Genomic DNA, 12,808 nt, shown 5'->3' on the forward strand with positions numbered 1-12,808 from the left:
GTAGTTCTTTGGCAAAGCAACATATCTTTTCTAACATACCTCTTCTAATTGAGTTCTAGGGAAGCCGGCAGTGAAAATTGCAAACGGTGATCACATGATCACAGGGCATTTGGCAGCTGGTTGTAAATATGAACAAGTTGCCAAGAGCCTGAAATGCAGTCATGTGATGGGGTAGCAGGACATGTTACGAGGGCTGGAAATGCTTTACAGTTCATAAAACACCCATTCTGAGGCTACCATGATTGTGGACATTTATTTATTTATTTGTCAACAAGTACAAGGAAACAAGTAACAGTATAGACACAGACATGGACACATGAAAAAAAATAGGCACAAATAAAAGGATATAAATAAGCAAAATATAGCCATAAACACATTAAATGAGTACATATAAATGGGAACAGTAGGATAGGGACGGTAGGCACGCTGGTCCGCTTATGCATGCCCCATTAGGGATCTCTTAAGAAACGTGAACGGTCCATGGTAAACAGTTTAAGGTAAAAGGTATGGGAGTTAGAGAGACTGACAACAGGATCAGGTAGAGTGTTCCAGACATTTACTACCCTATTGCAGAAGTCATATTTCCTACAATCAAATTAGAGCGAATTACATTGAGTTTGAATCTATTGATAGCCCTTGTGTTATTACGGTTGAAGTTAAAGTACTCATTAACAGGTAGGACGTTATGGTAAATAATCTTGTGTACTAAGCTTAGGTCAGAACATAGACGGCGTAGTTCAAGGCTACTTTGTTAAATGACTAATCATAAGTTGAAGACTATATTCTCAATGGTCTACATAGAGGGGCATTTACGTTAGTGTGAATTAGTGCTTTACCCTTAGTAGTGATACTGGGAAAATATTTCTAACTGCGTATGACACTGAAACTGAGTATGTTTCAGTTTCACTAACTTCATAATACCTGTCATGTCACTTTTTGTTACCAACTTATTAGAACACTGCCAAGAATTACAGATGAGCTACTAGGAGGCCAATTTATTGAAATTTCTGGAGAGATCACAAAAGCTGTTGCTGATACCATTAGGCATACTCAGCAACAAATGCCGCCCTGAGTCTCCGGAGAAGGGTGGCATATAAATCAAATTAAAAAAAAAAATCATTGTAGAGTCTGATATGTACATACCTTACGTACAAACCTTAATATTTGCTATTTCTGCTTTTGCTTCTTTCCCCTTTTTTCAATACTTTGTTGTATCAAACTTTGTGACTCTTTGTCTTATCACAGCAATACTCATATCAAAAATGTTGTTTCTATGCTACATAAATTGGTCATGCCGTTTGAATTTTTATACAACATCTTTCTAATCTTACCATTTGACAGTCACTCATGGCTACCATTTTTGGTGTAAAGTAAAGATAAAAAAACTGAACCATGCTCATCCTTTTCTCTAGGATGTTTGGCAACCAGGATCCATTTTGTTAGGAAACTTTAAGAATATTAAGTCTGTAGACATTAGCAAATCTTGCCATTTTGCCTCTAAACCCCAACTATTTGTCCCAACCTGAAGGCTCTGAGGGCCTCAGAATGGTACTGGCAAATATTGTTTACTCTGTTGTAACAATAGCTCTGGGATACACATTATTTTCATCTGCTCTTTAAACCTTTAAATTAGAGATGCCAGGAAATGAACCCTTATTTCTTTCCTTTTTTTTTTTTTTTTTTTTTTTGTATATTTGATTTTTATTATAACATATAGTGATACATTCAGTACATTTTCGGTTCATTGGTGCAATTATATACATATATACATCTACATGCATTATTACTTGTCTTTTATTTGATATTGTTTCTTAAAGCTAGATTTAATTTCAAAACACTTAAAGATAATAGTGCTCAAATCTCTAAGACTAAATGTAATACTATTCATATGGATTTTGTTAATTAATATTTAATCTCTATTTCCTTCTTTATTTCTTTTCCCCATCCATTCGTACCACATGTCCCACACGCTATAAAATTCTGAATCTTCTCTGTCATTAATTTCTGAAGTCAGTTTGTTCATTTCGGCGCGCTCCAATATTTTTCCAATAACATGTTCTTGAGGTGGTATTTGTTTTTCTTTCCAATACTGGGCAAAGGAAATTCTAGTGGCTGTCAGAATATGTATAATTAATACTTTTTCTTTTTTGCATATTCAGTTTTCAAAATTCCCAGGAGAAAGGCTTTTCATTCGAAATCAAAATTTTCTTTTATTATTTCTCTAATCCACATCCATATCATCCTCCAGAATTTTTGTGCCTGATTACATGTCCACCAGCAGTGATAGAAAGTATCCTGCTGATGGTCACATTTCCAACATTTAGGGCTCAAATTGGGGTAGATCTTCGCTATCCTAGCTGGGGCCATATGCCATCTATAAAACAGCTTGTATTGGTTTTCCTTGTAAACCGTCGCCTTTGTCATTTTAAGATTATTATTCCATATTGAATCCCATTCGTTCAGATTTATATTCTGTCCGATATTTTTGGCCCATGCTAACATCGGTTCTTTAACTACTTCCTCTGCCATATCGTACTCCAATAAGTAATTATATAATTTAGCTAGAATTTTGTCATCCGTACCCATCCATATCTTGTCAAATCCATTTATGCTCGTCTCAATGCCAAATTCTTCCTTATCTTTTTTATATCTAGATTTAATTTGGTTATATGGCCACCAGTCTATAGAAATACCTTGTTCCATCAATTCTTCCCTTGTTTTAAGATTCCCTCCCCCATCTAATAATTCATTATATCTGACCGTTTTACCCATTTCTAATACATTTGGATATATTATAGCCTCCATGGTGGAAAGCCATCTCGGAATTTTCCTATAGTGCTTCTGTCTCATCTCTCCCCATATTTGTATCAAGATCTCCCTTATTTTATGCCTATGGAAATAAGTTTTTATCTTCTTCCCAGTATCCCAGAGATATGCATGCCAACCCTTCTGGAGATCATGCCCTTCTAAAGTTAACAGTCTTTTATTTTTCAGGGTTGCCCAATCTTTCAGCCATACTAGGTTTGCAGCTTTTTGATATAACTCCCATTTAGGTAATCCGAAACCCCCTCTTTCCTTCTTGTCCTGTAAATTCCTAATTGCTATTCTTGGTTTCTTTCCCTCCCAAATAAATTTTCTAATGATGCTATTGAGCTCCAAAAAATTTTTTTTATCTAATTTAACAGGGACCGTTTGGAATAGATACAATAACTTGGGTAATATGCTCATTTTTATTGCCGCGATTCTACCTAATAATGATATCTGTAGTCTTCCCCACTTTTCCAGATCCTGTTTAATATTTCTAATCTTATTTCTTATATATTTCTTATTTTCTTTATACAAACAAATGCACCTCGGTAGAAAGCGACCTAGTAAAATATGCATGTATAGCTTGGCAACAAAAGTTTGTGTTTGAGTTTTTAATATTAAAAATACAGGTTGCTATTGTATCAGACAGATTGATAAAATAGTTCATCTGATTCTGAATCAAAATACGATTACCAAAGCTAAGCTAAATGAAAATGGATTGAAACATTAATATTTGACAGGGTCAGCAGTTAGTCCAGATACAGGTGATGCAAAGAAGATCTCAAGCAGTGAAATAACTCCAAAGTTGTCACAAAACTTTCTGGTGCTACTGAGTGGAGTCAACTCTAACTTTTATGATAAAACCTGAAGACAATACAGACTATAAAATGACTCACCTTTTCATTTCCTCTTTGCCTTTCTCCTGAATACTGGTTATTTATTTATTTATTGGTTCAATTTATATGCTGCCCTTTTCCGGAGACTCAGGGCGGCTTACAATGTGTTAAGCAATAACCTTCATACTTTTGTATATATCTGTATATGCCCCCCCCCAGTGGTGTTCTTTTTTATACAAAGTCAGTTTATTGCCCCCACAAACCGGGTCCTCATTTTACCTACCTTGAAAGGATGGAAGGCTGAGTCAACCTTGAGCCTGGTGAGATTTGAACTTGCAGTAATTGCAGGCAGGTTAGCCTTATTTACAGTTAAAAATGATGCCAAACCTTGGCTTTAGATAAGGGCAGTAGGGGAAAATGGTGTTATAGACAGCTGCAGGAAGAGAGCATAAAATCTTAGCAGCTGTGTTCTCCTAAGCATGGTTGCATTACCATCTGCTTTGATGTTGGATAGAAACATTTGTGAAATTTTTTTCCTTTTACAGTCACATAATTACAGTGATATAAAATGTAATGTGCTACTGCCATGCTGCATTAGTGATTTTTTTTTCAAATGGAACCATAGCTGAAAATGGCAAAAACACTAAAAAAGTAAGAGAACTTGTGTTTCATAAGACGTATGTCTCTGAAGAAGTGTTCATTGAAAATATTTTTTTGTTATTTTTCCTGCTACAGTACTGAATTATTGATGGGCAGAATTTGAACAATCTTTCTTTGGGAACACTGTTTTGGATTAATTTCTGAAAGATGCTTTGGAATACGCAGGGGCACAAACAATAACCACCCCAGGAGTCATCTTAATGCCCACATTCCTTTTATCTTATTTATGTCCTAAAGGTAGTGATCTTTAACACCAAAACATAAACATACCACTAAATTAAAATTTGCATCACTTAAAAAATGACAATTCTGCAAAGTAGCTTTATTTTCATAGCAAATTACCTATCTAATGTGCTTAAACACATTTCACCCCTGCATTGGGCCAGTGTGACTTTCGCCTGGTCTACCCAATGCAAAGAGGAAACATCGGACCAGTAGTTTGGGGAGTGGTGTCAAGCTTGCCACACCCACCCAGCTGGCAATGCCCATCCAGTTGGTCACACCCACTGAATGGTGTCAAGCTGGCCTTGCCCACCCAGTCAGCCACATCCATCCAACCCCCTGAGGTCAACCACAGCCCTGATGTGCCCCTCAATGAAACTGAGTTTGATACCCTGGCATAGAGTTTTGTAAATTATGGCTTGCACTGTTCTCTCAATCACAGGGACATTAGTTTCAAGCCTTGTTTTAACAATAGCTTAACACATTGATTGAGATAGAGTGACAATTTTATTTATGGTAAAGTAGGATATGGAAAAAACCAATTTTTCTAACTCCACTAATTTTGTAATTAGAAGAACTGGACCTTTTAAACTGTCCTTTGAATTCTAAATGATGGTATGCTGGAAATATTTAATATAATTTAGTGTTTATCTTTTAAAAGATAAATGTTAGCCATGCAGAAGAATATTAGTCTTTGACTATTTACTTGCTTAATCTTTTGGGATTAATACTTTGACTTGATTTCTTTATGAGATTTGTTATTTTTCTCAGGAACTGAACATTTATTTGGGAAAATGAAAGCACAAAATTAAAGATTAGCATATATAATAAGAAATGATGTCTTTGGTTTATCTGATTTAAGCCAGTCTATTTACAAATTTTAATATCTGAAAAAAAATAAATTAGATTTTTATTACAATTTCAAACAATGCAAAATTAGGATTGGGTCTCTTGCTTCCTTGCATCTGTGCAGTAATAATTTATATGTTGTTTAAACAGCTGAGCAAAACATTTCAAATTGGAAAATTGTTATGTCTCCATTAATTTCGAAGAAGAAAATAATTGTTTGCTACCGGATTGAGGAGCTCAAAGGAATTAAGTTGCAAAAGTATTTGTTTGCTACTTCCTTAAAAATAAAAGACATCTGCCAGGTTTTTATTAGGTTAATGTTTTCAGAGCATGTATTTTTTCATGCATACTTCATTCTGCTATGAATATCTAAAGGAACACCCCCGCTTTCCCTGGAAACAAAATAAAGGATGTCCGATATTAAATTCCACAAGGAGTATAAACATCCTTCTTTATTTCTTCAAGACAAAGAATTATAATCTCCATGTATCTACAGCTCTGCATATAGATTTGTAGAAAGTTAGCACCCACCTCTGTCCTAGAAAAATGAAATATTCTAGGAAATATTAAAAAGGCAGAATATTGTATTTTCCCTAAAGGAGAAACATATTTCTAAAGACATAAACTCAGAGCCTCAGCTCGCTGCCCCCCCAGCAGACATTTTGGTGCAAATCTGCCTCAAGACTGGGCCAGCTTATCTACAAAACAAAAGACATGGCCCTCAGGATATGATAGGATTATCCCTCACTTAAGATCCAAACCAGGACAAAACCATTAAGCCATAATAGGAATTGCCCAAAGCCCCTTCATTACATCACCCAGCAAGATTCAACCAGGCCTACGATTCAAGACAACCTACAAAGTTACCCCTGCATGGCCCCATGGGAGTCTGACAACCAATCAGAGTACATTTCTTACACAGGAACAGGAAGCTCCAAGGCAGGGCCCAAGAGAGGGTAAAAATCTCTCCCTCTCTCTCCCATGTGCTCTTTTTTGCCCAGGACCTCAAACCATGTGGTCCTGTCCACCATTAAACCATCTTTCCAAGCAGTCTCCATGTTTCCAGTGTCTTTTTTCCCACTTGGAACTGAACCCAGATGGACATTTCTTCCAACAGATTTTTAATACAAGCAGACTGTTAACATTCTCAAATTGCTTTCAGATATTGTTCTTACGGTGGATTCCCAAACTTTTAAATATGTTACTACAAACTGATCAGATGAAGTCTTTAAGGGACTAGTGATAGCCGGGATGGCGAATCTATGGCATGCGTGCTGGAAGTGACACACAGAGCCATCTCTCTGGGCACATGAGCCGTCACCCGTTGCTCTTCCAGGTTCCAGTGCGCCGGCCAGCTGGTCTTCACATGTGCAGGAGTGCCGGAAACCGGAAGATCATCTTTCCAGCATGCACATGCGCACCGGGCAGCTGCTGTTGCGGTTTCTGGCACATGCACACATGTGTGCGTACGCTCCAACACTGAGCTATAGCATCAGAATCATGCTTACATAATTGATATATAAGTACCTGGTTTCCCCTCCCCCAAAAGGGGAGGGGAGGAATTGTAACCAATTGTAACCATTTTTTTAATAACCAAGTAAATATATACTACTTGTTATAGCCCCCCCCTCTCTCTCCCTCTCCCTCCTCTCTTTCTCTCTCACTCTTATTTCAGGGAGGGGTAGCCCCTCTGCTGGAGGGGTCTATCTGTCTTTTAGGGCTGCTCATTCATCTTTGGTACCTACTTGGCCTTCAGTGGTCACTTGTTGCTCTGAGTAGCTGTAACACACAGTGTCCACACTGCAGTAAACCAATTCGGCAGATGGTCCAAACCAGGTGAGAGTAGCTGCTGCTTCTTCAACTTTTGCTGAGATAGAGGGTTTGTCTATCCCAATGTGTAAAGTCTGACCCTGGCAGATTGGACAGAGGAGGTTGATCAATTGTCCGGACCACCATGTTTTCCATGATACTCTGCCACATAACCACCACTCCCCCCACTTTGTATATTTCCTTTATTCTTGTTTGTATGTTACTCCTTCTTTCACTTCTTGCCCTTACTTGCTGCACAATTTTTTTAATTGCAAGAGATTGGATTACAATTTAATTTATTGAACCACAGTTTAATTGATTGTTAATTTAATTACAAAATTATAATTTAACTTGCTGCACAATTTGGATTTAACTTTTTAAAAGCAACAAACCTATTTATTGTGTACCCACTGTCAGGAAATGAGTTAATTGCCATGGAAGACAAAATTGTTAGCTTTAGCATATGCATGAATATGCATCTGATGGCAGCATAACTTAATTCTTTTGCTTTTGCTTGTAAACCCAAGTAAATGGATGTAAAAATATCACATTTTGGAGATTCTTTCAAAATTACTGTAGGTTTCTCTGTATTGCTTTATACAGTTTGATGCATTTTTCCAATGCAAATATATTAAATATATCCTCATTGTTCACCAGTCAGTTTGGGAAAGGCTGATCTAATTGTATAAAATAGTCCTGTGAATACTTTATGAGCCAACACAGTCATGCTGAGCAACTGATACTCAAGCAATGAGGAGTTGAAAATGAAATTACTCAGGCTGTTGCTTTATTCTTAGAAATTGTCATTCTTTTATTGGGGAGTTCTATAACAGTTGATTGAGAAGCATATATTAGAATTGTTCAAATTTCTTGTTAAACCCAATTACCTTAGTCTTTGGCAGGGTGGATTTGATTTAAATTGAGTTGATTTAAATCACAATTTAAATCATGATTTAAATCACTAGTAAAAAGGCTTGATTTAAATCAACTCGATTTAAATCATAATTTTTAAAGAGCAACTGTCATCTCTGCTACTCCTTTGACCCACTGTTGACTCACCGATAGTCCCAATGTTGCAGAATATACGGCCTCATGCTACATAACTAAGCTCCATTTCATGCTGAATAAACTAAATTATTTATGTATCTTAAATAGAAAACTATCTTATGATAGATTTTTACCCCAAAAGTTTTTTATTAAAATAAATTCGATAAAAATCAAAAAAATCCGATTTAAATAAAAAAAATCTGATTTTTTTGATTTTTTTAAAAAAATCATTGATTTTTATCCACCCTGGTCTTTGGTACATTAATTTTCAGATGCATATTCTTTCTTTCATCATACAGTTTGTCTGTTAACCTCTGCAAAGTATTTCACTCAATTGTCTTGAACCTCATGATGGAAGGGTCATAAATTTAATAAATGAATCTGTTCTTAGTCAATTGCATAGATGCTTCTTCTTTAGGAAACTAATTATGTGCGGTGAATCTTCTACGTAATGATGCATAGGCTGTTGTTCTTCTGTGGTTGGATCTGCTCAACCCAACTCATTCTATGAAACCTAGAGTAGATACTAGAGAAGAATTCTTTGAAATTATTTTTCCTTTTGCTTGCAACAGAAGAAGTTAGTGGAGTCTTGTGCTAACTTGAACAAACAGGCTTTTTTGCATGCTTGAGTAATAAATCGCATTTGAGTTCAGTAGCTTTTATTCCTGGGTAAATATGTTTAAGATCTGTAGTCTTTTCCAGTCATGTGCTATCTCTTCTTCCTTTCTTTCCACTTCTTGTTTCTGCAATCAAATGAATATCTGCAGTTGTCTCTGTTCAGATACTTTCTACTAATTATTTCTCCTGATTTTCCTGATTACCCTTCTATTGCATTTGCATGGTATCAAACTGTGGTCAGCATGAACTAAGCAGCCACACTTTGTTGATCTACTTCAAACCGTGCTTTTAGTCCAGGGCTGTTTACAAGGGGAATCGTATCCTGTATCAATTGTATTTTCTTCTATGCACCCATACTGGAAATAATGGTTAATATTAGAAATGGGAGAGAAAAGAAAAGAAAGTAGTTCTGAAAAGGAAACATACCTGCATGAAGTTGGCTCAATTTGTTAACCATGATTTGCTTTCAGGCATGCTGCAGATAGCTAAGGATTGCTTCTTTCATTGTTAAAATCCAGATACATTTAGGAGTTACCTTTTGGTTATGAAAATAACTGGAGTTTACTAAGAGATATGTCAAAAAGAAGTATGGATTGTTATTAGTATCCTTCTGCTTTCACTTCAGCAAGGTCCTGTTGTTTGGTTACTAAGTCTACAGGTGGTCCTTGACTTACAATTTATTTATTTATTTATTTATTAGTTCGATTTATATGCCGCCCTTCTCCGGAGACTCAGGGCGGCTTACAATGCTTTAAGCAATAGCCTTCATACTACCTGCTTAATAGGGCTTTTTTGCCCCCCCCCCAGTGGTGTTCTATTTTATACAAAGTCAGCTTATTGCCCCCACAAACCGGGTCCTCAGTTTACCTACCTCGAAAGGATGGAAGGCTGAGTCAACCTTGAGCCTGGTGAGAATTGAACTCGCAGTAATTGCAGGCAGCTGGCAGCTAAGTGCTACTTTAACAGCAGTTTTAGTCCACTGCCCCACCAAGGCTCTTGGTGTTCATTTAGTGAATGTTCAAAGTTACAGCAGCACTGAAAAAAGTGACTTATAACCATTTTTCACACTTAACGACCATTGCAGCATCCCCATAGTCACATGATTAAAATTTAGCAGTTGTTAAACTGCTTGGCAACTGACTCATATTTATGATGGTTGCCGCATCCCGAAGTCATGAGATCTCCTTTTGTGACCTTCTGACAAGCAAAGTCAATGGGGAAGCCAGATTCAGTTAACAGCCATGTTACTAACATAACAACTGCGATGATTCACTTAACAACTGTGGCAAATAAGGTTGTTAAATGGAGCAAAACTCATTTAACAACTGTCTCGTTTAACAACAGAAAGTTTGGGCTCAATTGTGGCAGTAATTTGAGGATTACCTGTACTTCTTTGTAAAAGAAATAATTCATTTCAAAATAAAACATTTTTTATGTCATTTTGCCTTTTATTTGATTCCCTTTTTTAAGAAAAAAATACTAAGCAGCTAAGTTCCTAAACTTGATGCCCACCATAACTATCAGACCTAGAGATGGAAATTGTAATACACTTGGAGGGTACTAGATTGATGTCTGAATTAGGCTATATTTTCCTTACTTAAGGCTTCTATTTTCCTCCCACCCAATATTGCATAGAGATTTTTGGTTGTTAGGAGGGATTATTGAGAGTATATTGCTTTATTTTTTTCTCCTATCACTCAATCTGATTGGAGGAGAAAATCTTTTTGTAATAGAGGTCATCTTGCCCTGTGTGTTCTTTTGAAACACTTCCACAGCGCAGCTAGGCAGCTTTGCAATTCTTAATCTGTGTTCTTGTATTCTTTTTTATTCTGAGATAGGAGAAGGGCTTTATCCAAAGTTTTGTTCCTCTGTCTCCTTGTTGGAAGATATTTCTCATGTGACTGTTCAGGGATGGATTTTAAAATGACCCTCAATGTTGTTAATGCTAAAAACATACAGAAACTTTCCATTCAGATTTACATTCACATCCCTCAGCTCAGAAAGAGTGAGGAAATACATTTGATTTTTTTTAAATGGCTATCTTCAAAAAGTTACAGAAATATCTAACAGAATGAAGCCATCACAATTAGTAGCCATTGATACACTTTCATCTCTGAATGTATCTACTCTCCTTTAAAATTCACTCAAGTTAGTGTTCATCACTTTTATTTTACAGTATATGCTACAGCTTAAATATACACTATATGAAAATTCTTGACTTTTGTCTGTTCTGCATCTTTTTTCCAGTCACGTTCTTGCATGACCCCTAATTTTCACATTTTCAAAGAGGGAAAAGAAGTAGCTTCTAAACTTCTTTATAACAGTAATAAAAGTATTAACATTTTATCCTCTCTCTCTGAAATTATATTGTGGCTCCCTTCTTTCCTTATTCTATCTTTTAAATTGTCGAAGCATAAATAATAAGTTCATTTTTCTTATCTATGGATATTCTCAGTCATCCAGGTCATGGTTGTCCATGTCATTTTTCTTCTGTTTTCAGCAGAATAACACAGTTGGATGGGACCTTTGTATCACTATGTGTATTTAAACCCAAACATCTCTAGCTTTTTTACAAGTCCTGACGAGCATGATAAATTGATCCTTCATATTTTTCTGCATTTCCAACAGAGATTTGAAATACTTGTATATAGTCTAAAAAGTTTTTTTGGTGTCATATACCAAAAATGAACATTTTTCTTTGAAATTGTAACATAATGTAAATTTCAGTCCTTCACATAAGGACTATTGATCCATCTGTGTGTTATAATTAAAGTTCTTAGCTTTAACTTGTTCTTCTGTTTCTAATTTCAATGAGCTTATACATTTTAGCAATTATTAGGTTCATTATTTGTACACAACTGAATTTCAAATTCTGCTTATGTTGCTGAATGTTTTTTATCTGCTTTAAGTCTTTCCCTTAATTGTACATATGAAAGCCATAGGTAACTCCTCTTATATATGTTTTTATGAGCAAAAGAGATTCCAGTATTCTAATGTTCTCTTACAAGAAAGGTGTTCAAACCTTTATGAGCATTTTGATTGCCTTCTGTATTTTTCCAGTTCTGGAATAATATTTACCAAATCTGGCCACCAATATTGTACATCCTGTCCCTGGTACAAATACACCATAGATTTGTATAAGGACATTGGCAGTTTTATTTTCAGTCCCTTTCTTAATTATCTTTATCGTGGAATTTTTGCAGCTGCTGCACAAAAAGTTGACATCTTCACTGACCCACAATATTTTCCTTGTTAGTTACACACAGCTCAGACCTTATATGTATGTGAAGTTAAGGTTTTGTATTTTTAAAATGCCCAGGATACTTAAATTACATCATGTTTGCTGTTGAAGTGGCCATTTGCTTTATTTAAAGAGCTCTTCATAACCAATTTTAATTTTCATCACCCTAATAGCTTGGTATTATCTGGAAACTTGGTGTCATGGATTTTTTTTAGAAGGGGTGATGACAGACAGAGATCAGGTTTTATGAGAAAATCCCTTTTACATATGCAAGAGTTTTCTCTTTTCTATATAATTTTAACTTGATTTATTTTAGTTAGACATCATTTTTAACCATGAAAGTTTTTTCTGTATTAAATATCTTTCTCTGCTATAATGTTAACTTGTTCACTTCACTTCTGTTCTCAGTCCTCTATGGTTATTACGATACTCTGTTCACACTTTCTTAGCTCTTTTACAGCTCAGCTCCTAGATCGCTTTAGTTGTTTTGACTATCTCTTATCTCTCCCCACACTTCTTTCTTCAAAGTCACTTGCTTTTGTTTGCTTCCAACTTCCTTGTTCAAGAATCTAGGTTTGAAGTTGGTTGTTACAACGGCAGTTGCTTGTCTCCTCCCTTCACTTTTCTTCCAATGACCTCTGAGAGAACTTTTAAATATTCTCACTCCTTCTTTCTCATCTTCACCTCATTCTTGTTTTCCTTAGAACTTTTTTGGGTC

Source organism: Pituophis catenifer, unplaced genomic scaffold (assembly GCF_029215685.1).
Source record: "Pituophis catenifer annectens isolate HBS135680 unplaced genomic scaffold, rPitCat1.0.hap2 SCAF_3, whole genome shotgun sequence".
In the NCBI taxonomy this organism is placed as follows: Eukaryota; Metazoa; Chordata; class Lepidosauria; order Squamata; family Colubridae; genus Pituophis; species Pituophis catenifer.